The sequence below is a fragment of the Telopea speciosissima genome, chromosome 9 (genome assembly GCF_018873765.1).
Source record: "Telopea speciosissima isolate NSW1024214 ecotype Mountain lineage chromosome 9, Tspe_v1, whole genome shotgun sequence".
NCBI lineage: Eukaryota > Viridiplantae > Streptophyta > Magnoliopsida > Proteales > Proteaceae > Telopea > Telopea speciosissima.
Window position 1 is genome coordinate 53,547,790 of NC_057924.1, and position 25,842 is coordinate 53,573,631.

Here is a 25,842-nt window from a genome sequence, read left to right on the forward strand (position 1 = left end):
GGGACAAAGTTGCAAGAGGAGGAAGAAGAAGAAGAAGGGTAAAAGGATCATCTCACAATGATCAAAGGTTAGTTTGGGCATTATAAAACATCTAACTACAGCACATCAGCACTAAACAGCCAGATGCTAATGGCAAGGGAGGAATTACTAATTTTTTAAAAAATTTATGTAAGATAGGAAAATCAAAGGGAGGAATGTGTAATTAGGGCAAAGTATAAGGGAGAGATACATAATTTTTCCTTGAATCTATCACGTGTATCACCTCTAAAAATTTCTTAATTATGTCCGTACCCTTGAGTGCTAATTTTGTTAGTTTATATTGAAAAGACAATTTTGCCCTTTCCTATTTGGGAGCACTTGCTGCTCCAGCAAGGACTACCTGCTCCGTCGACGACCACCTCTTGCTCCGGCGATAGGTATCTTCTTCCACCCTTGTAGTTAGAAATGATCCTTCGTTGATGATACGAGATCCAAGCAGCTCCTCCTCTCGAATTGCTTGTGCTCAATAATTTTCGCTCTTCTCCTCCAAATTCTTTCCTGATTGTGATAGCAGAACCTCTCTCTCTTTAATTTAAATAAGATTTGAGATACGATCCCGGCCGAAAGTATCATCTGAGATTGAGTAATTTTTTTTTTGGTGAATAAAATATTTTTTAATAGGTAAGAAAAATATTTAAAGTGTGGCTGCGGGGATTCGAGCCCAGTTCTCCACGGCCACGAGATTGAGTATTTATCACTTACGAGAATGAAAATTTGAAAATTTTCTCTCGGCGAGCCTTTGTGGAAAGCTAAAATAGATTTACAAGATTGGTAAAATCGAGGATCTCGAATTGCTTCGAAATCAATCAGTGGGAGAAGAATCCGTGTTCTTCTCTGAGGCTGAGGAAGTTCAGGAATCTGCCGACAAGTACTTCACAATTCAGAGAAAGTTCAGGAATCTGCCGACAAGTTGGGATTTTATTAAATTATCTAGGGTTTTGATTATTTCTCTTTTTCATTTAAGGGTCTTTCGCTAATATTCTAATTCAAACGTTCTCCCATTCCCAAATGCTTTTCCCTATTTATTGAAGGATGGAATCGGTGTAGAACTTGGATACACGAAAGCAAGGACGCGTAGAGCATCTGCGATTTCGATGAGCTTCGCAGGGACCTACATACAGTCCTTAGCACTGCCAAATGGCAGGTGGCTTTCACATTCCATAGTTTCTTCTCTAAGATTAGAGTTCTTAAACGTTGCTAATTTGTTGAGTTTGTCGCGTTCCAAATTTTGATTTTTAAAGGTCAATGGATCTAGCAATCGGACGAGAACTGCTTGGGAACAGGTCTGAGAATCCTTAAAGTCTAATCGAGATTCTGAGACAGAGTTGGAGTTGGACCCATGGAAGATACAAACTTGTAAGCCACCAACAATTCGTTTGAGCAGACCATCACCTCAGAAAATTTGTGATTGTACGACTAGTGTGTGGAGGGGGGGGGTTTCAGCATGGATATTTGACGTCCGTGGAATCAGGCTAAACGTCGTGATAGGTGGGCTGTTGGCCGTACGGCGGTGATGGTTGTAATGGCCGGTGACGGAGGTGGTGTAGAAGAAGAGGAAGAAGAAGGCGGCGGCATTAGAGTCATTTTACCCTTCAAGGGTATTACTCGGGCAAGGGTAAGGCAGTCATTCAGTCATTGTACGCCTCACCAAGTCGTCATGTCTAGGCAGCACGGTCCTGCTGGGCAGCTCGACAGTAGAAGATCCAAATTCTAATATCATCACTTAACTATTCTAATCTACGAGTAAGGGTTTGATTGTAAGATTTTTTCAAAATACAGGAGAGATTTTTAAAATAGATAAAATTTTAGGGGTTATAGACGTAATAGATTCAAACTACTTGTTGATTTACTGTTGGAAACCAAAACTAGATCACGAATTTAGAAGAGAAAAAGGAGATTTATTGATGGAAAGCAAAACTAGACCACGAACTTAGAAAAGGAAAAGGACAGAGTGAGCTGTTCAAGGCTTAGGGTAGGATCTCTTCAAGTCGTCAAAGCACAATGGCGCAGGAAATCAATTCATTAATCAACAGTTTAAGCTTGTTCAACCCTTGCATGTTTGAAGAGAAAGAAACCCTAATATCAAGCTACTACCCCTACTTAAACTATGGCTGAGATTCGATTATATGAAAAGAAAGAAATAAAGATGGTGGCAAGAGTAGATTTGGATCCTGAGGTTGAGCGGCCCATCGTGCTGCGCTCAACTCACAGGCCGTCACATTGAATTAATGGTGATCCAATGATTGGTAGATGGCGATAATTCAAAATTCCAGAATACTGCTCAATATTAAAAAATATCAAACCACCATCTACCAACCATTGGATCGGCATTAATTCCACATGGTGGCCTATGAATTGAGCGCAACATGATGGCCTCCCAACTCCTGGATCCAAATCTACTCTTGCCACTAAGAAATAAAACAAGGCAGGTGAAGATCAGCATTCCTCTCGAGTCAACTGAGTGGTATAAGTAATGCAAATAATTTTTATGATGATTAGTAGTGTGTTTTCCAGATTTAGAGTATCCATAAACAATCATAAGCAGGATTAGATAACCACACTATGGTCATTTCCCAAATAAAAAAGATTTATATGATGAGGCATAAACAGTCCCAGGGGGCCAAGCAGTGAAAGGAAGGGATCCAATGGTGAGTCCACATTCTTCCCTGATTTCTCTATAGAACCTTCTGGTAGTGTTCAAGTCATTGGTGAAATCTCTCCATAACTAGTGACCACCATGTTTGTATGAAGCATGTAACAGGTAGAGACCCTTATCAGACTTCTAAGAGTGGAGATGAGCCCACGGCAATTCGGTGCCTCTAATACCGCCAAACAAGTATGATAAGAGAGCTTGTTTAGTAAACGATTAAGGAAGATGACACTGCAACTAACAAATATACATTTTGGCCAAGATACAAGGAACAAAAATACAATTAACTAACATGTGTGGGCTGCATGTAGATCTTTTGGGAGGCAAAGCATCCATCAAAACCAATTTCCTTGGCTTAACAAAAAGAAATATATAACAGACATTTACACCAAATATACGCCACCATGTGCATCTGAACAAGCTCATCCAGTTTGTATCTCAGCTGGACTGTCAGCTTAAACAACTCATAGCTCTAATCGCCAAATCTCTGCTCCACTCTCCATCTCCTTTTCTGGGTTCAAAATTACCCAACTAGCGGAAAAACTTCTGAAACTTAGGCCAAGAGGGGAGAACCCGCAGCATCACATTGCAGAAGATTGTCAACTGAAGAGGATGAAGCTATTCTATTCATGTCCACGTTGTCAACATTCAACACTTTATCACACCTCTCTACCATAATGAAAGCACAAAGATTAGGACCAAATGATCTTCAACTTATCTGTTAAACAAAACAAAAACAAAAAAAAGGCAAAGAAAAGGAAGCATAATTGCATCACTCACTCCAGGCACAGACGGTCTTCTACTGATCCCATCAAGCCATATACACTGACACGCCTGGTCATTCCATGTATCATGAGACAATAATTGTGAAACGGCTGCACGCATACAAGATATGACAGAATCATTAACCCACATGATTACATAAACTACTTATATTTCATACCATATTTAGTAATGATACTTTTTAGACGTTATTTTTAATTTACTTTTCAAAACCAAGGGATCACTGCAATACTAGGGAGCACTGTAACATACATATGGAGCTTTTTTGTGCAAGATGCATCTTCCACATCCCTTTTGACGACTCAACTAGCAAACCTGTCTGGTAACAATAATAACTAGGAAGCATAGTTCTCAAGATGTCGCCTTGACGATGCCTTAGGCGTCCAGGCTCCTTGGTTGCCTTGGACGCCTTGCCGCCTGGACCCTCTAAAATGCCATGGTTGCCTTGTCCCCTTGATAACTACGCAAGGAAGTATTAAAAAAGAGAAATTGATTCCTACAAGGTCCTGTCCAAGCAAGCTGGCACTGACAGCCACCTATTTACGCCATTTGCGGGCTGAACTGGCTGATCCGGCCACTGTACTGGGTCTGTGACATTTTTTCGCACCATAACAACAGAATGGCCTACTACCATGTATTGAACTTACACCCTTAGAAACAGTAACATGTCCCAATAGGAACAGTAACTAGAATTACTAAAAAGAGGAGCTGCCTTTACAAGCACCATCAAGGTGAGGTTGCCTTGATTGCCACCTATTCAAGCCATGTGGAGGGTAGATCAGGCTAACGACCATTAGGTGGCTAGGCTACCCTTGAGCTTGGTCATGTACAACTTTTTGAGGTTTATCTCAACAATATGGCCCACCATATATCCAACCCTTCCCCTTGTATTTTCATTTCTAAAAATTTGTCCAAAGTTTACTTTTTCACCATTTTTCAAATCTAAAGACAACCACCAAGCAAGATGCTTTTATTCTGAAACTAACCAGATTAGAAGGTGTTGTCATGGACAATTTTTCCACAAAATAAGTTCCAGCTGAGCTGCCAAATGGAAGATACTTATCACAGTCAAGGCAAAGCCCTAAGGAAACCTTTACCCTTTTAAAATAGTGACTGTTATTTGACCAAGGACTTGGTACACCTAATATGAGTATTACAAGGAATCCAAGGACAAATTGATGCAGAGCTGAAGCACTACATCCGCAAGAAGAAGAAGAACAAGAAGCTGCTGCCCAAGTAGTAGTAGTAGTAGTAGTAGTAGATCCATACTTTGTTTTTCAAGTGTTTTTATGTTTTTAAATTGAACCGGTCCAACCTGATTGAACTAGTGGTTCAATTTAAGTGACTTGGGTCACCCTTTTAATATTATGTAATTTTTCCTTTTCTTTGGGTCCACACCATACTCCCAAGAGTGTGGGCTAGTTAAGTCGGCTAGAGGTGCTTAGACTCCTAGGCTGAATAGATGTAAGGCTTTAAGCCCTATTTAAATTAATGAAAATCATGGAGCACCTCATTCTCCACTTTGAAAATCAAAAGTTATGCTTGTCCAAGCTGCTGCTGCTTCTCTTCCACTGTGAAGTTGCTTTGTGTCTGATCAAAGCACATGGGATTGGTGCGTGATCCAATCGACACCTTGCGGTGTGAAGCCTGGGTGGTTTGTACAAGCTCTCCTTCAATTTTCATTCGCAAGTTTCAATTTTTATTCAAGGTTCTGCTGCTGCCGATTGTTCTCTGCAACTACAAGTAAGTTTGAGACATCCCCAACCCCATACTTCTTCTTCTAAACCCTCTACAGCCCAACCCTAATTTTCTCCTTTTGTTTTCTTCAAATTCCAATAACCTAAACCACTCACAGACCTAACCCACCATCAAAATCACTTCAAATTCAAACCACGGCATCCCTAGTGCACCCCCTCCACTCGATCCAGACCTCTGCTCCATCCAACCCTCAAAACCCTAAATTCCCTCAACTCCTATCAAAACCCAAAACTCCATTAACATGTCCAGCATCATGCCATCATCTAACCATCACCAGACTTTCATACCTTGGCCGAGTGACCCTCTCTACCCCTAGAGAACTCGACCTGAAGCCCTTGCCTTAATTCCCCCTCTAAACCCTAGTTCCCAACACTTCCCTCTTTTCAAAAACCCGAAACCCTAACCTGCTTCCTTTTAAGTTCTCACACTTCCGCTCATCAAACCATCACCGGACCAATACTGATAGACTCCCCTAAACCTGCCTAGCATAACCAACCCTTCAAACCCTAACCCTAACCCTAATTTTGACCTAAATCCATATTTTACCTCAATCGGACTGCCTGTTCATGGCAGATCTTGTAGTACTGGTTCCTAGTGGGTCTTCTACCTACCTAGGACTACCTTACAAATTTCCAGAAATTGGGTGGGTGGGGGGGGGGGGGGGGGTCCATACATAGGACCTTGAAATTTAAGAATCACATATAAGAGAAATGATTGCTCCACACAAATCCAATACCAATGATATGATGAATATCTCTTACCTCATAGAAGAGCTGATTAAAATGGTTTAACAGTTTCCCCACTCAATTCTCTTCCAACCAATTTCAGGACATCCATAATCTGCAACCAGTAAGAAGGGTGATAAAAACTAGGATTGGAGTTCAAATGTAAATAAGATAAATGAAAAGATGTATGGGACAAAAACAGGCCCATAAAAAGATTTTTTCCCATCAGAAAATCCTGGGAAACCAACAAAAACTCAAAACAGTATTTAAAAGCATATAGGATGACAAACATATTGCAAAGTTCCATTTCAAAAGTCTGGTCAAAATTTTATGGCAAATTCATTGGAAGCAGCATAGAAGGATAAATAAAGAGTAAGCGATAGCAAGCTAATTACCATTCCAAGTAAATATAAAAAAAAAGTATTGTGCAATGCATATAGGACAGTCAGTGAGCCAAGCCTGAGCTCACTTTTCTGGCATTTAAAAAGGCCAATCCAACCCAGCTCCTCGAACTAAACAAGCTAGAGGCAAGCACGTTGAACTTGGTATGGTTGAAGTGTCGCCTGCTCAGACATTAAATCAAAGTTCTTGCAATAAGATGTTCCAATGCGACCTAGTGGTTGCAGGTTCGAGTCGGGAAACAGCCTCTCCACAAAGCAAGGGTAAGGCTGTGTACACTATGACCTTCCCCAGACCGTGCAGTGGTGGGAGCCTCATGCACTGGATATGCCCTTTCGATGTTAAACATGGGGACTGCCACTTGGTGAGATGGTCAGAAGCTTGGGCTGCCAGCATGAAGATGTGTTGCTCGAGTCTCAGAGCGGCAACTTTGTGAAGAAATCCCAAAGGTTAGGACCATCTCTAATCCTTTTTCCCAAGGCCCTGCAAAAGTGGGACTCGTACCATATTACGGGCCTTTTAATAAAATGTGACATAATCCAAATTATCACACAATTTATTGTAGATTTCATTAATTAACTTATCTTCTATAATTTTAATGAGCTAGAGCTTTGGATTTTGGATTACATTCTCCGTGGTCTTCCACCATTAGGGATTTAAATAGGCCCAATATTACAATCACGCTTCATGAGCCTTCAGCCTGAAAAGTACCAATGAGCTAAGTCTATGGCCAGCTGAAGTGTCAAGATTCTTAGACAAGTGAATATGATTATTTAATATTATGGAAAAATGTTTATACCAGTTTCTTCAAAGTTTGTAAGAGAATGGAATTTATTACATGGTTTTATCACTTAGCTGTGAAGAAAGATCACGGTTTTATCATTATTGTCTTTAAGATCCTAATTCTTCACTCATGTATGTCATCATTATGCTGCCCCTATTTAGCCCCCATGGTTCAAGTCAAAACCAGGCCCATATGGTCTAAGGGTGTCAATCGGTACGGTATCCAGTATTTGGTATGGTGGTATGGTACACTGTACATTTACTCATACTGATACCATACGAATACTGATCGGTACAGGTAGTTCATACTGATACCGTATTGTATCTATTCGGTACAAGTATTCGGTATGGTATCAGTACGGTATGATTCATTTTTAACATTTTGGCCATACCGATAGCATACCGAATACCGACTTGGAACAGGTATCTCATACCGATACCATACCGAATTTATTCGGTACGGTATGAACGGAATGGTTTCGATGTCGGGATACGGTATGCGGTATGAGTTGACAACCTTTTATGGTCCATATTGTCATTCACCTTAAGGCCTATATTGATGCAGTTCAAGGAAGAAGGTTTTTGGAGTTACTAATTATTTAGTTTCTACTTTCATGTTATAGCTAATTTTAGTTTCTACTTTCATGTAATGGCTACTTAGTGAACAAGTTAGGCTAAGTTGGAATTTCTATTCAAGTTACTTTCTGGTTTCATTGTATTAGTTTCCTTTTTTTAATTGCTTGGCAGACAAGCTACTTGTAATGCTCCATTGCAAATTATAAATATAGAGGTAGCCGGTAGGGCTACTACAGGCCACGATTTTGATTGTATAATAAAGTTTGATCCATGAGAGTGAGTGTCCTGTGGTGAATCAATCAAAACCAAGGTGAGGAAACCTTGGAGGGAGAGTGGTGAAGCCCAACCTCAGGCCATAGATTGTGAAGCCTATTGGTCGTATCTTCTTCTTTTCTTTATCTTCTCTCTTGTGTTTCTCTTTCATTCACTATCTGATCAATATTCCAGCCGCTGAGACTCCCATCGTGGTCAACTCTTAGGTGATCTGTGACCTTTTACTTGGTGTCAAATTAATTCCTAATACTGTTATCTAAGTTTCTTTAGGTTCTGTTAGTTTCCAGCACTGTTTATATACTGTGATTTACTTTTGGACACCAACATAATCTAATCTTCAGCCAACAGATTCTGAGAATCTGACCATCAAATTGGACTGAAATTAAATATGTTATTCTCCCCCCTTCCTACTCCATTTGACCTAAATATGGTGCTCATTGGATGATTAGATCATGAGCTATACTACTTTTCTTAACTTGCTAACTTCTGTGTTCTAAAATTTCTATTTTCTGCTACACTTCATTACAGCAAATCCAACCATTGGATCATCTCGTTCTTTGAAAAGATTAACTATCCTAGTGAGGGGTCTATTCAATCCAAATCTGAGCCCCATCTGACTGCTGGATTCTGAATATTTAACTTTCTATATTCTGCCATGTTGTTTTCTTACTTGGATTGCAGTGTTTCTGTCCTGGGTTATTGTGTTCTCTTAATCTTACTTTATCTACCCTAGAACATCATATATTCTGCCCATAATATGGCTTGCGCATCTACAAATTGAATGAAGACTGTGGGCCCCTAGTGATTTGCATGGAGAGGAGAATATCTAAAATATTTGGTTGCTGGAATTCCTTTGGATGAAGAAGTGAAGCTGATGGAGTCCAAGAAACCATATCTCCTGGTCTTGCCGCCCTTCTAATAATAGGAGGGAGGGCATTCCAAATAAATGCAAGTTGGGGGAAGGGGGGGGGGCCAAGATCCAGATAAAATGGATGATGTCGGCAACTGAGGAGAGTCTATGAAGGCTAGCAATGTAAATACTTCTTGAGCTGAATAAGGGAAGGAGGATGCCCATGGGGTGCCAATGATCTAGCCAAAGTCTGGTGGAGGAGACATCAACAATCTGGGAAGTAACAGTCCCAAGGGCTAAGTGTCTAAACTTGAGAATGTTTTTCCAGACCCAAGAATGCGGAGAGTTGGAAACAGTCCAGATTGAGTCTCTTTGAAGGAACCCCAAATATATCCAGTCTACCTAGATACTGTTGTGCTTGGAAGCTATTTTCCAAATGAGTTTAAGGATCCCTGCCTTGTTGACCTCTTTGATTCTTTTTAAAGCAAGAACCCCTTCCTCTTTGGGAGGCAAACTGAGGACCAGATGATAGGACAAAGGAATCTAGTATTCAACACCTTTCCAGAGATAGCCACACATAAGAGCTTCAATATCCTTCAGGATGGATTGGGGAGGGCGAAGATGCCGGACCAGTAGATGACCCTTTACAGCCTTCAAGTTAGAGTTTAAACCAGCCAGAAATTTGTAGACGAAAAACTCATTCCTTTTGAGTCTTCAATTTTTCAATATCTGTTGTTAGTGGCTGAAACACATTTAGTTCATCAATCATCCCCTTAAAGGCACTATAATACTCTTGAAGAGATTTATCACCCTGTTGGAATTGGAACAGCTTCTCGTATAAGTCATAATTACGTGTCATGCTCTTTGCTTGAGAGTAGGTCTCCCTCAAGTCATCCCATACTCCCTTGGCAGTAGTGTGGAACATCACATTGGCAGCTATGTCTGATTCCATGCTATTCCACCGCCAAATCAGAATTATGGCATTCTCCTTTACCCAGATATTATAATCTTTAGAGTCCGAAGCCGGAGGAGCAGAAGTAATATAACTGAGTTTGTCCTTAGCCATAATATAAACGCGGACAGCTTGAGCCCACAGTAGATAATTAGAACATCCCTTAAGTTTGATAGAGGTAATCTGAATATTAACATTATCTACTGAATTCTTTATATCAAGCCTTAAAAAAAATATATGAGGAGATCAAACAGTACACTCGATACATGAAGAGAGTAAACCAGACTAATAGCAATAATCACCAATAAAAAGTAGCAGCAACAATAGTCTCAATCCATGAAGCAGCCACAAAATCAGAAGTAGCTACAAAGCCAACCAAGAGAAAACGATGAAGATGGGGATTGAGAAGGTCACGATTACCTTAAAACAAGTCACCAAAGTGTTGATTTGATATGCCATTAATCAGAAACAGGTAGGAAGGTCCTCACGATCACAACTGTGAGCAGAAAACAGCCCAAAAATTGCCATATATAGAGATCGATCCTTGTTAGGTTTTTTTTTTTTTTTTTTTTTTTTGTGTGTGTTCATGAGATCGATACCTGCAACCAGGGGCTGTAAGTAGTGATAGAACACTTCATTAATTGATGAAGGAGTGTTCTAAGGCATAGTAATCACAGCTGTTAGTGGCTGCACACCACAGAGGAGGATCGGAAGAGAGAAACCAGAAGAGAGATTGAAAAGAAAACTCTAATCTGATTATATAAGCTCTGATACCATGTTATAATATCAAATTTAATATAACCAAACCAGAATTACAGGATAGAGAAGAAGAAGAAAGAAAAAAAGGAGAAGAGGAGCCGCAAGTCTCCAAGATGGGAGAGAACCTGCGATAGAACAGTATGCAATATCGCAGGTCTGTCCCCTAATATAAAATAACTTCAATAAAATAAGGTTAGGACAATAATGCCCCTACATAAACCGAAACTACAGAAAACCAACTAATAAGACTGAAATAAAGAGAAAATACTAAACTGCCCCTAGAACTAATACCTTAACACCCATCATATACATGACCTTGACAATGTACTCCCATTTTAAAGAGTCAAAGGCATTGTGCAAGTCAATCTTCAAAAGAGCAGGCAGAGGGGTGGTTCTTTCGATCAAATCCACGAACTAGCACATTGCAAAGAAGAATGTTGTCTGAGATGCTTCTACCGGCATAAAAGCTGATTGATTGGAGCTAACAAGAGAATCAATGACCTTTGTTTGACCTGGTTAGCAAGCACCTTGGCAATAAACTTGTAGAGCATATTGCATAAGGCAATGGGTCTAAAATCAGACATGGTAGTAGGCTATCTTTGGGATGAGATAGAGGAAAGTCTGGTTGATGTCTTTAACCTGAGAAGGGTTGAAGAAGAAGCTCTGGATAGCTTTAACAAGATCTTTGATAATATCCCAGCAGGAGCAGAAGAAACCCATACTGAACCCATCTGGACCCGCGGCTTTATTATCCTTATGAGAACGGACAGCAGCCAATATCTTGTCTTCTGAAGGAATCTTTCGAAGAGCATTCAGGGAGGAGTCAATGGATTTGTTCAGAAGGCCAATAGGGATGGGAGCAGCTGCGGCTAAGGAGGGAGGCCGAAATTGCTGCTTGAAAATCTGACTGGCTTAGATTTAATGCCATCAACTGAAGTGATGAAGGAACCATCTAGGAAGCTGAGCTGCATAATAGAATTGCCATTATTTCGAGCTTTTAAGGATCTGTGAAAGTATGCAGTGTTGGAATCTCAGTTGAGAACAGAGAGAAAAGAGAGAATGATTTGGCTTGTCAATAAGACAGACACCACCATTTTATTTATAATCTTGAGAATATTACAAATATGGTATGATTGCACAATCACACAATTAACACATTAAACATGTGTATAATGAATCTAGACACTCCAATGTACCTAGTTACATTACACACTTTACCAAGAGAACCGAACCAATCTTCAACACTCACCCTCAAGTTGGTGCATATCACGCATGTCCAACTTGGAAACAATAGGATGAAAGGTTTTAATTGTTAAGCCTTTAGTGAACACATCGGGAAGTTGGTTCTCAGTAGTAACAAATGAAGTGCAAATCAGACCATCTTCAATCTTCTCCTTGATGAAGTGACGGTCAATTTCAACATGTTTTGTTCTACCATGCTGAACAGGGTTATGAACTATACTGATTGCAACCTTGTTGTCTCAGTAGAATCTTATAGGCCCTTCAGGAGCTATTTTTAGATCTTGGAGGAGTTTCTTCAACCACATGAGTTTACAAACCCCCTGTGCCATCGCCCTATATTCTGCCTCAGCACTGGATCTGGAAACTATAGATTGTTTCTTGCTCCTCCATGTCACCAAATTCCCTCCAAGGAATGTTCAGTATCTTGAAGTAGATTGTCAGTCATCAACGGAGCCAACCCAGTCAGCATCAGTAAAGGAATCCAATTATAGACTAACATTGTTTGAGAATAAGATTCCTTTCCCTGGGGCTGACTTCAAGTACCGAAGAATCCTATATACTACTTCAAGGTGAGTAGTCTTCGGATCATGAACAAATCTACTAACGACCCCCACAGCATAGGCAATATCTGGTCTGGTGTGGGAGAGATAAACAAGTCTTCCAACAAGGCTCTAGTACCTCTCTTTGTCGACAGAGTCACCACCTGGGCTGCCCAGTTGGTGATTGACTTCAATGGGAGAGTCAATAGGTTTACACCCAAGCATCCTTATTTCTTCAAGAAGGTCTAAGACATATTTTCGTTGGGATATGAAGATCCCTTTGCTGGATTGGGCTACTTCAATCCCTAAGAAGTACTTTAGATGTCCTAGATCCTTAGTTTCGAATTTAGCTGCCAACTGAGTTTTCAAGGATGAAATTTCTACTTCATCATCTATGGTAATTACTATGTCATCCACATATACAATCAGCACAACGACTTTCCTATCCTTGTGTTTGACAAATAAGGTATGATCAGCATTACTCTGCTTGTAGCCAAACTTGATCATTGCTTTCTGAAATCTACCAAACCATGCACGAGGAGATTGCTTCAGCCCATAGAGTGACTTTCTGAGTTGACAAACTTTGCCAGTTGTAGTAAGTGAGTCAAAACCAGGAGGGTATCCATGTAGACCTCCTCCTCAAGATCGCCATTCAAGAAGGCATTCTTTACATCCGGCTGCTAGAGACTCCATCCAAGATTTACAACGCATGATAACAAGGCTCGAACGGAGTTTATTTTTGCAACTGGAGCGAAGGTCTCCAAGTAATCGATGCCATAGGTGTGTGTGAATCCCTAGGCAACTATCTGGCCTTATAACGAGCAATGGTCCCATCTGCATTTTGTTTTACTGTGAACACCCAATTGCATCCAACTAGTTTCTTCCCATTAAGAGAAGGTACAAGCTCCCAAGTATCATTCTTCTTCAAGGCCGCATCTCTTTCTTTTTATTATTGTTTTCTAATGAATGGAGAACATAAAGGATAAGAAGAAAGGAGAAGAAGATAAAGAAGAGAAGATAGAAGAGAAGGGGGTAGGGGGATGGCTCTCTCAGCCAGAGTCTCTCACTTACAACTATCTCAGCTGTTGAAACGTGGAATTTCTCCCATAACCGATGGCAACAAGGCCTGAAATTTCTTTTCTCCAAATCTGATCCTTCCTTACAATAGGGGGCCTATTAATAGCTTAGGCAAGCTTACAAAATAGAGGGTATAAAATAGAAACTTCCTAAAACCAACATAGAAGGTAGGAAAAGAGCAACTAATGAAAGGCTTTATAGATCCCGCCTTCTAAACAAGCAAGGAAACAAAAATAGAAACTAATAGATTTAGTAACTAGGTATTATTATAACATAGAGGGTATAAAATAGAAACTTCCTAAAACCAAAATAGAAGGTAGGAAAATAGCAACTAATGAAAAATAGAAACTATTAAGGCTTTATAGATCCAGCCTTCTAAACAAGCAAGAAAACAAAAATAGAAACTAATAGATCTAGTAACAAGGTATTACAAAGAGAATAGTAACAAAATAAAATCAGATCTTCACACCAGCTGTCCATATCAGCCCCCAAATCACTGTTCACGTAAACAGTAACTCGGGTACTGTTCATGACTTCATGTGAACGGTAACTTTTGTTTTTTTTTTAATTTCTTGGTCTCTTTTCTTCTTCTCCATGCTTCTCTCTGGGCTGGGGCTGCCTTAGGTGATGCTCCATCGAACCAACGAAAACTTGCCACATCATCAGACCAGATTGCTTCTCACAGCGGTCGAATCCACAACCTTGTTGGGCTGGTTTTGGGGCTTGTTCCTGCGGGTACATATGGACTTGTGATCTACATCAGCTCTCCCCATCGTGAAAAAACACTCGCCCTCGAGTTTGGTAGAGTTGTCAAATATGACTTGCATGATGAATCTTCAAGTAGAATGCAACAACCGTCGATCTTGAGCCGCCTCTCCTTAGCTCTGATACCAAATAATGCAGAAATCAACCTCAAACCAGGGAAACAGTGGGATATCGATTGCAGCCAGGATCAACACGATAAGGAATAAATTAAATAACTAAAAATCTCTTTCTTTTTATTGTTGTTTTCTATTACACATGAATGGAGAACATAAAGGATAAGAAGAAAGGAGAAGAAGATAAAGAAGAGAAGGGGATCGGGGGATGGCTCTCTCAGCCTGGGTCTCTCATCCACAGCTATCCTAGTTATTGAAACATGGAATTTCTACCATAACCAATGGCAACAAGGCCTGAAAATTCTTTTCTCCAAATCTGATCCTTCCTTACAATAGGGGGCCTATTAATAGCTTGGCAAGCTTACAAAATAGAGGGTATAAAATGGAATCTTCCTAAAACCAAAATAGAAGGTAGGAAAATAGCAACTAATGAAAAATAGATACTAAGGCTTTAGAGATCCAGCCTTCTAAACAAGCAAGGAAACAAATATAGAAACTAATAGATTTAGTAACTAGGTATTACTAAGAGAATGGTAACAAAATAAAATCAGATCTTCACACCAGCTGTCCATATCAGTCCCCAAATCACTGTTCGCGTGAACAGTAACATGTTAACAGAAACTTCTTTTTTTTTAAATTTCTGTCTTGGTCTCTTTTCTTCTTCTTCATGTTTCTCTCTGGGTTGGGGCTGCCTTAGGTGATGCTCCATCGAACCAACGAAAACTTGCCACATCATCAGACCAGGCTGCTTCTCACAGGAGTCGAATCCACAACCTTGTTGGGCTGCTTTTGGGGCTTGTTCCTGCGGGTACATATGGACTTGTGATCTACATCAAATCACTCTTACCATACCAACAACAACAACACAGCCTTATCCCAACTAAATGGGGTCAGCTACATGGATCCTTGAATGACAGAACTCTATCTAGCAATTAGGTATTCTAATCTAACTCAAACACTCAACTTAATTACTAATCCCGCGTACTCATAGTCCGACTCGCCGAGATTCTAGGTTTTTTAGAAAGCCGAGTCGAGATGCCAAGCGAAACACAAAAGTGCACCGGCAATATCTCGCCGAGATCTCGGCGAGATCTCGTCTCGAATAGGCTTGAAAAACAGGGAAAAAATGGAAGAAAAAATGCAAAATCTCGCCGAGATCTCGGGTCGAAATCTGGGTCTCGGGTATGGGGCTGGGTGGTTTGACCCAAATTACTTGTTTTAAGTGATTTCAGATGTGTTTCTGGGGCTAAGGCTCGACAGAGACACCTCTTCTTCTCTCAATCTTCTCTTCCCTTCTTCATTTTTTGGTTGGATTCAAACATTTGGAAGCTGAATTTGGTGCCAAAGTGAAGATTGCAGCTCAATTTTGGAGGATTGCTCAAGTTTGTGAAGGTTTTTTGAAAGGTAAACCCATTTTCCCTAAACCTATTTTTTTGAAAAAAAATTGATGAAATCTTTGTAGATGGGTGTGATTTTGAGTTATGTTATACAAGTTAGGCCGATCTATCACTTGATGGAGGCCGAATTTTTTTTGGGTTATTAAATTATTTATTACAATTTCTGAAAAATAATGATTTTTTTTAAAAAAAGAAATTAAAAAAAATAGGATAATTACTTATTGTTTGGATGTGATCTTGATGTATGTTAGACTAGTTTGCATGCTCTACATCCTCATGGAGTCATTTTTTTTTCACCCATTAAAAAAAATATTTTATTTTTCAGATTTAATAATAATATTATTAAAATAGTTAAAAAATATATAAAATTAAGGAAAAATACCTGTTTTTGTTGGAAAATTATGCACAACATTTGTACATAATGTCCAACTTCAAATGATGTCAAATAAATCATTATGTTATAATATTTTATATTTGAAGGTATAATTATTTTTAATAAAAATTATAAATATTATTTTTAATTAATAAATAAATACTAGGGTTAGGGAATAAATAAGAGATAGGAATTTGGTTGTTCTAGTAGCTTCATATTATGTTTAATAGTTATGAATATAATACTTTATGTGTTTAATACCTTATTTTAAGTCTGTAATAGTAACTAATACATGTTTTTTTATGTAACAGTGTAAAAAATAAGATATTTCTTACACAATGGGGGATATAGCATGGCTACATGGAATTCCGATGTCTGAGGACAAAAAGAAGTCAAAGTGTAACTACTGTGGAAAGATTTTAAATTCTGGAAGAGCAACTAGGTTAAAGGAACATTTGTCTGGTGGGCAAGGATGTTGCCAAATGCCGAAATGTTCCGAGCCAAGTGAAACTGGCAATGGCACAAAAGTTGAGAGGAGTACGAACAAAGAAAGCTGAGAGGGAAAGACAACAAATAGCTTTTGATGAGGCAGTTCTAGAGAGGTTTGGTGTAGACATCATTGGAGGAGTAGGAGATGATACTGAATATAGGCCTACACCTGGTGAGTTCCAATCAGAGGCTGAATATAGGATTTACCAGCAGACTTTGGCAGAGAGTAGGCAAAGTTTTCATTTTGAGAATATAAGAGCATATGAGCAAGCAAGAGGAGCTAGTGGATCTGGCTCAGCTGCACCAGTGCAACAAGATGAGAGGAGGAGAAGCACTGGCACAAGAGATATCCCACGGCCCCAAGCCCGACCACAAGCACGTTCCCTAGATACCATTTTTGAGCAGGATCCATCTACTTTTAGGCAACAAGATGCCTTCCAGCCAACCATCCCGCAAGTGTTTGGTAGTAAACAAGAGGAAGCACAGAAAGTCTTCAGCAAGTTCATGTTATACAATGGCATTCCAGCTAATGTAGCACAAGGAACATATTATAATGCATTCCTTGACGCTGCAGGATGGAAGGGGCCTACACCATATGAGTTGTATAGTGTATATTTGCCTCAAGAGGTAGAGGAGCTAAAAGGGTACATAGAAAGTCTGAAGCTAGATTGGGACACATATGGGGTTACTCTTATGGCTGATGGTTGGACTGGACTTACTAAACAGTCCATCATAAATTTCATGGTGAGTTGTAATGGGAAGACTGTCTTCTTGAAGTCTGTTGATGCATCAAAGCATGTCAAGGATGCATCATACTTGTATAAGCTACTGAAGCAAGTGGTGGAGGAAGATATAAGAGCAAAGAACATTATCCAAATTGTGACGGATATCGGTTCTAATTTTAAGAAGGCTGAAGAGAAATTGATGAACAAGAAAAGTAAGAGGATCCGCCTCTTTTGAAATCCATGTGTAGCCCATTCTATTGATTTAATGCCGAAGGACATGGGAAAAAAAGCTTTGGTGGCTGGTGTGGTCAATAGGACAAGGCAAGTGACCACCTTTGTGTATAACCATGGTTATGCTTTAGCCATGATGAGGGACAAATGCAAGGGGGATTTAGTGAGGCCTAGTGTCACTCGATTTGCCACCAATTACATTGCATTGAAGAGCATTCAGTCGAAGGTGGTATATCTGAGGTCAATGTTTGCAAGTGAGCAATGGTTTAATTGGCCAGGTTCTAGGACACAAGAAGGGAAGGCAGCACAAGAGACCATTGTAAGTGATGGATTTTGGAAGGACTTGTATAAATTTGTTGCCATATTAGAGCCAATGGTGGCAGTACTAAGGATGGTTGACACGGAGAAGAAGCCTACCTTGCCCCACATATATGCTGCCCTGCAGAAGATGAAGGAAATGGTCCGACTTGCAATACCCCGAAGTGCTCGCTTATACATTAACATCATTGATGAGCGATGGGAGAAGCACTTGAGTCATCCCTTGCATAAAGCTGGTGAGTTCAACACTTTGACATACTTTACACTTTATATGGGTTTTTACATTTACATATTCAAAACTCAAAAGTATTAAGTCACTAGCAACTTATATTTGTGGTTTCCCCTTTACTAGCATATTATTTGAATCCAAAGTACCAGTACTCGCATAATCTTGGGCTGGACACGGATTTGTTACTAGCAGTTGAAGCTGTTATTGAGAAGTTGGAGGTCAATCCCAAGACACAATCTGACTGCAATGATGAGGTGAGACTATGGGACTTTGGTACATTGGTAGTCAGTAAAGGAATCTAATTACTAAATAGCAAATACTAATGCCTCTAACACTGTTTGAAATTTAAAATGAACATAGATCAAAGCCTTCAGAGAGGCCTCAGCAAGTTTCAGTCGAAAAGCTGCAGTGGAGGGTAGACAAAAGTCAGACCCTGGTAGGTGGCAATGTGGCATGACTTTACATTTATGAATTATAATTTTATCCCTTTACAATGCACATATTCTTAATATTCTATGTTTATAATGCAGCTGACTGGTGGGTGCTTTATGGTACAAGTTCACCCAACCTGAGGAAGGTAGCAATCAAAGTGCTCTCACAAACCTGTTCATCCTCTGGGTGCAAGCGCAACTGGAGTACATTCACATTGATACACTCAAAGAGGCGGAACAGATTGGGTAGTCAACGACTAGAGCAGCTGGTGTATGTGCATTATAATATGAGACTAAGGATGAGGCACATACGTGAAGAATTTGAGAAGAATGACAAAGATCCCATCAAGCTAGCCAACATATTCTAGGAGGACTCTGATGATGATGAGGATCCCCTATTCCCGTGGGTGAGGGATCGTGGTGCACCAGAGATGGATGAGCCTGGAGGTAGGCCCGACTCCCCCATTGCGTCCGTAACCGGTACAAATGTTGACGACTATATGTCGCAAGAGGGGCGTGCACATTCTCAGTCATCGAGACTTTTTTAGGCTGCAATAGGAACTCCTCCTAATGATGATGATGATGATGGTGGTGATGGTGATGGTAATGACTCTGCTGGTGGTGATGACCGTCCTGGTGGTAGTGGTGGTGGTGGTGGTGGTGGTGGTACTGGTGGTGGCATGCCTGCTGGTGCATATTATCATGATCATCATGAGGGGATGCGCGAGCAATACCAGTATGAAGTGGGAACACAGGAGGACCCTGTGCGTTTCATAGGTGAGTCTCAGTTTACACATGCCACACAAGATCAAGACCATGGTGGCCACAGCAAAATTTATAAGAGGACGGGTCGCAAACACAACCAACCTCGGTATGATAACACGAGTATGAACACCATGCTAGCAAGTTTTGGAAGCATGAGTATGGATACTGGTAGTCAGCATCAGCCGTGGCAATCATCTCAACCTCATTATGCCTATGATTATGGCCAGCAGAGCACCGGTTCTGAATATAGTTCCTATGGTCAGTTTGGGGCCTTTGGGCAGTCAACACATGCGTATGACTATCAAAGCAGTGAGGCTGGCTCTGGCATTTGGTCCACATTCCCAGTCCCATACATTCCACAATATGACAGTAGCATAAGCAGTGGATATCAACCTTCACAGCAATGGTCTAACGCCACTGTTGAACAGCTATACCCTAGGATAGGGGTCTTGGCATATGTGGATGAGAACTCTTATATGAATGCTGTGGAGCACTATATGCAACAATGGAGCAACAATGTGTCATGGGAAGACTATGTGGGACAAATGGGGAATGAATATATCATTCAATCTCATTTTATATGATGATAGTTGTAACTTGTAACTTGTAACATTGTTATTTGTTAAGCTTGAGCAATTTGATGTATCACTTATTCAACTTAAACATTTGTAATGCTTATTAACTTGTTTTCCTATTAATTGAATGTTTTGTTTGAGTTCTATGTACATAAATTATGTCATTAATGTATATACTATGCTATTTTAATACGTCGCCACCTACCAACTAAGGGTCCGATGTAAAAGTCATCTTTGGACTTTGTTTTTGCAAAATCTAATAATGCCATTTAATGGCCTAAAATAGGTTGTATACCGATTTTCAGACCCAACAGAGGTCTAAAACCCACCGAGATGGGCTTCCGAGTCGAACAAAAAAAAAATGCACAAACTCGCCGAGATCTCGGCCCAACTCGGTTTTTTCATGGGCCGAGATGGCTCCGAGACCCGAGTTTTCGAACCTTGCGCGTACTAACTATACCCTATTTTATGGGCGCTAATAAATTAGACCCATTACAACGAAACCCAAAAAAGTAAAAAACCCAACCTATAATTTAACCACCCAAAGGTCGATTTTCAGCCCATTGGACTGCCACAAGTACCTTATGAGCTTCTCAAGCTTGTGCGTAAGCCTCCATACAGGATTAATGTCTAAGGCTGTAAGTTGGTCTAAAGAACAACGATATTGCTTCATCATACAAGATCGTCTCTCTCATCTTTTTGAGCGTACCGCTCCTGCTCCTGCTCCTGCTCCTACTCCTCCTTCCCTACTTTTGATCCCAAGTTGTCCTAAATTGCAAGAATAAAGGTAGTGTAGCATCTTGTACCTAATAACTTGACTGCTATCAATGCAAACCTTCCATTTTATGCTAATCTACTGCCCTTCAAATGATGATTGAAAATTTGGAACACAGACTGCTGATACATGACAGTTCTTGAGATTTCACTCAAATATGACATTTTTAGACTGGACACATTTTCATGTGCTTCTGCTTCTAAAGAGCCAAAAAGTAAGAATTTAAAAAAATAAAATAAAATAAAAAAATTTGTACAAGTTAACTAGGTGTTAACCTTCTAACATCAGGATGGGAAGGAACTGGTTTTTACCAGGTAGTACTATGGTAAGCATATTATGCATTAATGAGTTTGCGAAATCTCTCATGCCAAATTGTAAAAATTAGAGCATCTTGCCATCTGACCTCAGGAAAATCTTTGGACACTTGGATGTAACCTTCTTAGATCCAAAGGATGCACATATCAGATGGTTAGAAGCCTACAATTAATGACGAACATCATTTAGCATAGGATATTCCTAGGCGTGGGACAGACAATTAACAATTTCAACTCGCTTGGATGTGCGCCACATATACATCAAAGGAAGCCAGAAAGATATGAACAAAACAACCGCAGTAAAAAAATAAGACATTCTAGGGGGAAAAACAACCATTAGTACTAAGGGGCAAAAAAGATGTTAAAGAAAGAAATAGTGAAACCAAAATTACAAGAGAGAGATCTTACCCCAGGATAATGTTGCAATATTGGTGAATAATGATCAAGAGCAGCATATATCTTTTCCAGAAGGTTTAGAAGAGCATCCACCTCATCCCCTAATAGGTCAACCTGAGGACAAGAAGAAAGTCAGTCTTAAGAATTAGCCTGCAAACAGAAAAGCCAAATTCTGGGTACATATAATACAAATTTGGGACACAACGGCATTCTTTCATAGATGCATGAGTACTTGTGCTGTAATTCAAGTCTAAGATTGTCATTTGAAGGATTTTGTACTCTGTCAAACTCCATTACAGAAAACTAAAAATTTCTATTAGAACTTTGAACTCAATGAGCAGGGTTTAATGAGGATTTCTGGGTTAACAATTCAATTCATTAATAATCACTAATAATGAGTACAGGGCTGGTAAATGCTTACTTGTATAAGTTGGAAAGAGCCTCTATTTGTTATGTGATAAGTTTTGTGTTAATGCCTTCTTGCATGCTTTTACAGGCTTGCCCAGTAGCAACCCATCAACACCAAAGATATATAAATGCCACTTTTAAATTTTAATAAACTCGTAACTAGCGACACAGAGCTAGGTTCAAATGCCTGTCTTCACCCGTTACCACCCACCAGCTTGTCTACCATGAAGAGTGGTGGAACCAAAAAAGGGAAAAGAGATTCTTGGGAATTGAAGATATTCATCAGAGCCTGAACCTGTTCAGATGTAAACTACGATTATCCATTTCGTCACTGTCTAATCGGTTATTGACCTCATTTGAAGGAAGAGTCCTCAACAACTGTCGGTGCCAAGTCTAGATATAGAAAAAGCATGCTTGGCAGAGTTCTTAATGCAATCCAAGGTTACAAAACCCGGTTCGGATTACTTCTGGGCCCACTCAGTGGATGGCAATCCTGTAAATTAATGAAGTTCAAAGCTCACAAGAGAAAGGACAAATTATGTATGTACGCAAGTGGAAGTAAATTTATGAGTGGGGAGGGTAATTTTGGAATAAAAATAAAAAATGGACATAGCTAGATAAAGAAAGAAGGTTAGTGAATTAATTAAGAGGATGTTAATCGTGAGGTCTTCTTCAACCTCTTTACAAAGTACAAAACCAGTAAAGGGAGCTCCTTGCGATCAGCCCAGCCACTTAATTAGGATCCCACTTAACAGGGGATATTAGGGAGGATATCACACACAACAATCCTATCAAATCCACCCAACATCAGACCCAATGATCAACAGAAATTTTAAAAGAAACCTCTGACACCAGTTAATGCGGAGATCTCAAACCAGATTTGATTTCTGATTCAATCTCATGATAGAGGAACTAACAGGGGCAGGGACATAGGGTCTGAGTCACCCTAGGGAGGGGATCTTATAAGCATAATCTGAGGGAGAACAAGAAGAAGATGAGAAGGATCGAAGTCAACATAGTAGCTGCTGGTACCACCAGAACCATACTGACTAGACAATAGCAGTGTAGTACAAAAAAGAGAAGAAGGTATGGGGATCAGAGCAGAACGCAGAGAAGGGGGGAACAGAGAGAGAGAGAGGAAGGTGCTCTCACACAAGCCTACTATTGAATTACATAATTATTTATATATTTATTAAAAAAAACAAAAAATAAAGACTCCTAATTACTTCCTAAAACATAAACTAGCAAAATAGAAACTCAATAAAACTCAAACTGGAAATTTCCCTACATGTCTAAGGCTCTCTTTGGTCTGGTTTATATTTATGTTTGACTGACTCATAAACATAAATATAGGTGTTTGGTATGATTTCTAGCCATTGTTTCTATTTAAAATAAATTAAAAACCATAAAGAGGTGAGGAGGTGTTTCTGATTTATTGGCATAAAGTGTTTATTTCTCTTTATGTGCTGAACCTTATGAACACGTGTTCTAATGGTTAAAAAATAAGGATAAAATACTAACTTCATCATCTTTTTATAAAACCATCTTTCTTCCCCATTCTTCCCGTGCAAACCCTTTCTAATAAAACCCCTTCCACCGCTGCATCGCTTCTCCCCTCCTCCCTCTCCAACACCTTCCTCCACGACGAGGCACCAAGGGCACTCTCTACTCCTCTCTTCCTATCTACTCATGGATTCTAAACACAAGAGAAAGGTAAGATCAGATCAACCTGTCAAGCCCAAGCAAGAACTTATAAGATCTGAAACTAGCAACTACGCTTCTGATGTCGGAGCAGATTTTTTTGATCTCTAAGTAGAGTCAACAATACAGACACAAACTGGACAAACAACACGACGAATTGTCCTATTCAATCATGTCCTGAAAATGAAGGATACGAATATGTTCCTGCATCTCCTTTACTCTGTTCTTGTGCAACACCTCTTTGGGTTGGATATCGATTGAAAAGTCCTGGGTTCTCTTCTCACATTTCTGCCCTTATAAGCTTCTGTTTGATGAGAACCTGTCCTCAGGCCTCTACTTGGCTCTTTACCAGGTGGTCATTGATAACTTTATCTATGAATTGAGAATGTACTTGAAGTTGTTTCAATGTATCCCTCATCAGAACCGCCCACTATTATTTTTTTCCCCTTGGCTTTTACCTTTCTCTATCTACCCTTTTCCTTACTTCCCCCACTTTTCCCCCTATCACAATCATCCACTACTACTCCCCTCTCTCTTTATTTCCTAAAAATCCTCTCCCTCTTTCACCTTCCCCCTAATTAGCCTTTCCTCTCATTGGCAGTGGAGAAAGATCTTGACCCAACCCAAATAGAGCAAGCATCAAGAACCCAAGTTTTTAATTTTTTAAAGTCGTGATTGGGATGCCATGCCCAAGATCAAGGACACCAAAATCTCTAGCAATGGTGGAAATGAGATGGACAAACTAGAAATGAAGAGCAATACGAGTTCATGTTAGATGGTTGTGGAGGAAATTGATCAAAATGGCTCCAACGGAGGACGAATAAATAATGCACATATGTACACCAAACTTATTTTTGCTCTATAATATATTGTCTATTAGTTACCAAATGATTATTATTTATAGTCCATAACTTATTATCATAAATGATTTTCCATAAATAGATCATAAATATAAATATAAATTATGCAAAAGAGAGCCTAATGTATATCCCAAAATAAAAGATTACATAATATCTTTCCCAAATAAAACAAATTCTAATATCCTACTGAACCAGAACAAGGTTCGGACCAAGTTAATCTTGGCCTGGATGGCCAGGCTAGTCAAGCCGGTTCAACCACGAATCTGCATCAGTTCTCCAATAGATACACCTCCTCTTGTAAGTAACACCATCTCCAACAATTTCCCCTAATCAATGTTTTGTGGTGCATCTGGAAGTTGCAGTCTCCCAACTTGAGGACATCAAGTTGCTGAATTGTACATTAGGTACACCTGGCTAAGGTCTTAACAAGCATCCAGTCATCTCAATTTTTCCATTATTTTCCCATTTTTTAATGTACTGAGGACCTTTTTCATTCTTTATACTATTCTGGTACTTCCCAGAAGGAGGGGGAAATATATCCAATGGCGATAAAGGAGATTGGAAAAATGCCACAGGTTAAGCAGAAATTCATATGAGGCGTCAAAAAAATTAGAGGTGATGCAGAAAGCAATCCAAGGGACAATTAAGCTTAAACACCAACCTAAACATGTGAAGTGGAGTTTTCGTTGTGGTTACAACTAGGAGAACAGGATAGCTGATGAACATCCCAAGCACATGCAATAGCTTAACTTAAACAGAATAATTTGATATAAACACAGAACCAATAGGTGTAAACTGTACAGATCTGAATCTGTACTTAGTCATACTCTTTAGGGAAAAAAAGCCATAGGTTTTACAAGGTGAAGCTTTATAGTGGTTCTCATATGCATTTGTAATTATGCTGCTTTTAGTTTTTCCATCTTTCCCTCAATAATGTTTTGCTACCTTAGACTCAGGGTGGGGGGTAGACAAATATGCTTTTTTCCGTGATTGACATCAGTTCAATAAAAGGCACACAAAATATGGCTCCTTTCATTATAGAAATCGGTTTAATGATCCCATATGTTTCATTTCATATATTAGATTAAATTCAAAGTACCAACAATTTCAAAGTGATTAAAATAATATTGTGATCCCTTCAAAATCCACAAGAATGTCACAGCCCAATAAAATATTAATTAATTCTCAAGAGGGAAGATGGTAGTTCCGAACTCTGAATACCTCCTTCTCAGCCTTTTGCAGGTCAGAATATCTTCTTCCAAGTCTCTGTTTGTACACCAACCCAATTCTTTTAAGTACTGTAGCCTTTTTGACTAGTGGATAACATTGTGAAGTCAACTTCTCCAACCTGAAACCAAACCAACAATGTTGTTTTATGATGTCCAGTTCAAGAAACACTCCAGATATCACACACACACACACATATAACTTATAAATAGAGGAAAACAAACTTGGAAGTTGCTGCAATGGATGGGCATGGCGGCCCATGCATCCACTTTCTTGAGGAAAGCAGATTTACACTTTACATTACGTGGACATGTTTTGTGCATATCAAAAAGCTTACTTGCTTGT

General features: G+C 39.6%; 2 long non-coding RNA genes across 2 annotated transcripts; one reads left to right on the forward strand and one right to left on the reverse strand.

Annotated features, from left to right (window-relative positions):
- Positions 1-1,089: 1,089 nt before the first annotated feature.
- Positions 1,090-5,227, forward strand: LOC122640562. Its single transcript, XR_006329693.1, has 3 exons — positions 1,090-1,183; positions 1,365-1,369; positions 5,217-5,227. It is a non-coding gene; the product is annotated as an uncharacterized LOC122640562 (long non-coding RNA).
- LOC122640560 lies at positions 3,186-25,540 on the reverse strand. Its single transcript, XR_006329691.1, has 5 exons — positions 25,492-25,540; positions 21,314-21,415; positions 5,992-6,070; positions 3,470-3,564; positions 3,186-3,358 (listed from the first exon to the last, which is right to left on the reverse strand). It is a non-coding gene; the product is annotated as an uncharacterized LOC122640560 (long non-coding RNA).
- Between the last annotated feature and the right edge of the window lie 302 nt (positions 25,541-25,842).